The sequence below is a fragment of the Giraffa tippelskirchi genome, chromosome 13 (assembly GCF_054371585.1).
Source record: "Giraffa tippelskirchi isolate mGirTip1 chromosome 13, T2T-mGirTip1v1.2.pri, whole genome shotgun sequence".
Classification (NCBI taxonomy): domain Eukaryota; kingdom Metazoa; phylum Chordata; class Mammalia; order Artiodactyla; family Giraffidae; genus Giraffa; species Giraffa tippelskirchi.
The window spans coordinates 56,647,173-56,652,491 of record NC_137287.1 but is presented as its reverse complement, the minus strand read 5'-3'; the positions used below and the strand labels follow the sequence as shown (position 1 = coordinate 56,652,491).

Below are 5,319 nucleotides of genomic sequence, written 5' to 3'. Positions count from 1 at the left end.
GTGTTATGGAAACACTGCCTGGTGTCATGGCAACGGAATGGACAGCATCTTCCATGCCTGCCTCCGTGGCCGGCAGGATGTGTGTCTAAGGCACGAGGGCAGAGGACCAGCTATATTCAGAATCAATCTTATTTTAGGGAGGAATTAAATCTCCATGTCCTTTGGATGATGAATGACTGCAACCTCAAGGGCCATATCTATAGAGATAATCATGGGCCACAAAGAAACAAGACTTGATTCAGTTCAGCCTGTATCTGAATATAATACGCAGTTTTATCCTTACACAAGGAGGAGAATTTATGTCAGACTTTCATCCTGTTCTTTCTATATGATCTTATTGACTGCTCACCACCAGCTACCCGTGCATATTGCTATTTGCACGGTGTCGTAGGACACGCCACATGGGTCTCTCCCAAGAGAGCCACTATCTCAGCCCTCAGGTGTTGATCCTCAAAAGTGAACTTCAATCTTTGCTTTAAAAATATAGAAGGAGTGAAATGGTTGTCTAGCCTACTAGCATAAACAGTTTCTCACTGTTTAATCAAATCACATACCTGTTAATTGTCAACTAAGGACACACACACACAAAAAATGCTCTCCATGAATAGATAGTTGGTATAAACTTGCATCATCTGTGAACCTAATGTGCTTCCAGGACAAATTTCCCCGCCACAAACTGGCATGTGCTTCAGGCAATACAGAGACATTGTGGAATTAAACAAATAGAACATGATTGGGAAAGTGAAACGACGCAAAAGCAGCACAGTATATTCTAAGCCAGAAAGAGCTGAATTGTGGACGATCCACTGTTGGGTAAGTAGCGTGATCATTCCATTGCTATACAACTCATTCGAGACACCCCCCTCCTTCTCGCCTCCAGGGTGCCCACCATGGGAGGATGTGTCCGGATTAGACGTGAGAAACAGACACATCTCACATCTAATCAGGACAAACCTTCCGGGTCCCAAGGAGGGTGGTCCTGCTTGCCTCTCTGCCAAGAATGTTACTGAAGACAGCTGGGAGCAGGGTTATTAAGCAAAGAGATGGGAGGAGAGCAAACATAAATTCTTTCCCCCTTGGGCTTTCAGATTAAGAATGATGCATAGCCTCCCACTGGTAGAAAAAACTAAGCCTCAATAAGTCCTTGGAAATTACCTGTGAAAGTTCATAGGCATGGCCTTAGGTGGAGCTGGAGGATTTTGCTGGAAGAATTTTAAATGTCTAAGGAGAAGGCTCTTTAGAACGCCGAGGTTCACCGTCACTGACTTCCCTAAGTCCAACCAGCAAGCACTTGACCCGACAGTGACTCTATTCCCACCCACTCCCAATTTTTGAGCAACTTGAAGTAATCATTTCTTCCATCCTCTTGCCATCTGCTCTCCTCCTGCACAAAGGGAGTCAGTGAGGAGCGCCACCCCCCCCACCCCCGCCCTCAGATTCCATTAATTCTGACCCCGCCCAGCTTCTCTCTACCACCCCCAGAATTACACGCCTAGTGCTTTTCATGCTTAATTCTAAGCAGTCGTGAAACGTCAGACTCTTCCCAGCCCCCAAAGTACAAAGCCAGGACTGCACGAAAATCAGAGACGCTAGAGGACAGATATGACATTTATTTTCTTTCTTTGAAGGACAACCCAGCACTCAGACGAGATGTCACATTTTTCAATAGGTCATGGGGCTGCAGTTTTCTTCCATGTTGTGTGTAGCCCACGGAGACCAACTTTAGAGTGAGCTAATAAATGTATAATCTAACCAATGGCCAGTTGTAGCATGCCCGCTCTATGTTCCTCAGTGTAGGAGATGCCACAGTGTGTGTATGTAGTTGAGAGGTAAATGCGCACATGGGGGCATCAGCTTATCAAGAAGCAAGTCTATGCAGGGTTCTGTCAGTGACTGAGAGGGTACACAAGCGTTCAGAAAGGCAGGGGAGGTGGTGTGGCATTTTTTCAAGTCTTTGTAACTTTCTAGACGGCCACTTTCACAGCCAGTTGAACCAGTGTGACCAAGACTGAGTGGGTATCCATTGAGTTCAGGGAGACGACTGCAAATCAGACAAGTCCTGGTCAGGGATAAAGCTGGAAATACTGTCTGAAAAGTGCCCCCTTGGTAGTGAGTAAAATTAAAAATAGATTCGTCTCTCTCAGTGTAAATCTTATCACGAAGAAGGACCAAACTGACGTAGGGGGACAGCAGGGTGCAACGCACGCCTCGTGCTGCGGTGGACAGAGCTGAACTCGCAGACCCTGCTGAGATGGCAGGTGGCTTTCTGAGGATGACAGCCCTGCAGTGCCTCGGTGGCCATTGCTGCACTGTGACTTTGGGAGAAGTTCCTGGAGCTTCTTGAAGGTCAGCTCAGCCTAGAACTTCTTCAATTTCTTCAGTCCCACTGAGGATGCTGGGCGTCATATAACCTAGGTGATAAGTCCTCTGCTTAAACTCCCCAGAGCGGATTTTGCTCTTTGCCAGGGAACCCTGGCCAATGTGGAAAGTCTCCAAACTCCTATTGTTAATGGGACGCTGGAGTCTCAGGGATCCCACAGAGGACCTTCTGTGAAGATCCACAGTAGGAGGGAAAAAAGCTCTGAGCAAAGAGCCAGCTGACCCCAGTGTCTCTTTCTCGTTGCAGGGGCTAAACTCTCCTGAGCTGGATTTCTTCTGTTTCTCATTGTGTTCTCCAAACACCAATAGGAATAATCCTGATAGCCCACTAACCAGGGCACTAATTTCACTCTAGCTCCTATGAGTTGCATTCCCACAGAAGCCCCTAAGACAAAATCTACTGGGTAGTTAAGCAAAGAGGACAGGAAAGGAAACAGGAGATGCTAAACCCCACTCTGTAGGCTCTGACCATCACAAAAGACCCATATGTGGGAAACACAGCTTTCCTTTCACTGGCTTAAAAAAAAAAATCCAAGTCTATATCCACGGCCAGTTTTGCTACGGCAATCCCATTTTATTGAGATGATCCTGTTTTTTCCCACAGTTCTTTGGCTAAAAAACACAAACACCACCCTTTCCAGGCGACAGAAGCTTGGTCTCTGCCCTTGTGGATGATTCTTTGCTGAACATGGTTCTTCCCTGACGTGATGTGAGCTCCACCAACAGGAGTCAGGGCTGGCATTGCAGCTTGTTCTATTCCCTGGACCCAGCGCAATGCCTGCACGTGGTAGAGACTAGGTAGAGATGTGTTGAAAGAACAAATGAATGAATGAACACACTTAGAAAGAGAGAGGGCCAAGTCAATGATACACTTAGGGCCAAACAGAAAAGGAGGGGACCCGGCGTCCAACACGGCAGGAGGACCAGCTGTCTGTGTTTCTCAGAAATCCATGAGCCAAGGGCAGAGACTAATAAACTTCTATTCGACTCCAGCCCCAGCACAGGGTCTCGTGGGCAGTGATAGATACCAGGCAGTGATCAGTCCAATCAAGTGCTACTGTGCCATCCTGTCTCATTTCTGACAACCACCATCTCTCCAACAATTTTCAAAGAAACTGACCGACCCACTGTCATAGATCAGGGGCAAAATGCAATGCAGCCTATCCAGTAAAAATGAATTGAGCTGTTTTCCCAAAGATGTGTTCATTGAATATGAAATGCTATCAGTCAAAGAAATAAGGATGGAAGAAAAGGAGATGCTCATCACCATGATATCAGGTTTTCCTCCTAAAAAAGTGCCCTGATTGGCTCAGAAAGACTGAATGTCCATCCTAGAGTCACTCAGCATGGCTCATTGCCAACCAGAGCCCATTTTCAGATGTACAGCAGTTTGTGATGATTACATGTGTTATGCATATTTATTTGTAGACAAAATTCAATTAATTACAGTTGCAAAGACAATGGCACATTTTAGAGCACCCTGTATGTGCACAGAGATTAGGGTCTTGTTCTACAAGATGTTACAGGGAGATGTTGGTGAGGTACATGAAAAAGGCTCCTATTATTTGTTTTCATGTATCACAGAACAGAGGAACAGGTTTCTTTATACACTACCATTTATTATATGATTATAGTCTACTCTGCACTGTTCTATATCACACCTTTGCAAATGCATTTGCTTCTACGCTATTCATGTGGGTGAATTTTAGAAATGAATGAGATGGACATAAAATACAAATATTTACAGTTCTTTATACATTATAATGTTTTTCCCAATTACTTCAATGAAAGAATTAAATTACAGCATTAATATTTTATTTATGTTCACAATAACTCTGATAATAAGTCACCCACTTGATTTTTGCAAAATAAGGAAATTATGGAGACTTTAAGAAACATCCTCAGACAGATCAGTTGGATAAACAAGAAATCCAGAAAACATCCATATACCCAAACCCATGGCATTTTCAAAATAAGCTGAAGTTAAAGAAAGTCAAATGTATTTCTGAAGTAATTTTATGCTTTTTGGATAAATGTTTAGGTTTATCTCATTTGACTCTCGTGTGTGGTAGGTAAAGGAATAACAACATATTTTGCACAGGAGGTTATTACATAAACTAAGAAAAAATACCCCCAAATGGTCCTGTTTGGAATATCCAGGAGAAAAAAGCAGTATGATGACAAGTTAACACTAGGGAAAACTCTGTGGGCACTGGAAGCTTCCATGTTCTTTAGACAGACATTAAAAGTGGTCAGATCAGACCGGAATCTCCAAGAGCGTCTTTCATCCTTTGGTTCCTTAAAGTGTTCCACTAGAAGAGAAGGCAGAAGAAAAGTCAGAATTCCACCACAATATTTTCAGATTCACCAAGATAGGAAAAGTTGTAAACAAGGATATAAAAAGGAAAGACCTGAGCCTACCCTGTAACTGTGTGAAGTCTTTTTTCTTATTGCTATCAATCACGAGACCTAAACCTTTGAAGCCATCTCCTCATCTCCCCTGGGGGGTATTTGCATAAACCTCCCCCATCTCTGAGGGTCCCCTGGGGCCTGATCAGTTTCAGCAAAAATATCTGAAGCATGTGGCATTGTAATCAAGTGAGCCCATTGTATGTACAGCAGTCCATAAGACAACAAAGCTGTTGTTTGGAGGAAACTTTTTAAAAAGCAGAAGCACGAGGTGGACCTGGTCTTAATTAATCATCCTCATTTTTAAAGTGGCTTCTTCAGGGCACTTAGGCCGACTTGAGGGTTGCATAAGTCACTGACTATATATCTAAGACCTCTAGAGAAGACAAGAGCATTTTCTACTGTGACCTCAAGTTGAAAATTTTAATTTATGAATGGAAGGGCCAAAACACTATCAGGTATGCCCTCCCATCTAAGTAGCCTGTCTTCCTCCAGGAGTTGACCCTGCAGAGCGTGCTTGGGTCAGAGAAC

General features: G+C 43.9%; 1 long non-coding RNA gene across 1 annotated transcript; it reads left to right on the top strand.

The window, feature by feature from the left end:
* The first annotated feature begins 44 nt into the window (after positions 1-44).
* LOC145532367 (uncharacterized) lies at positions 45-3,569 on the top strand. The gene is made up of 2 exons (XR_014073174.1): positions 45-813; positions 2,627-3,569. It is a non-coding gene; the product is annotated as an uncharacterized LOC145532367 (long non-coding RNA).
* Positions 3,570-5,319: the final 1,750 nt, after the last annotated feature.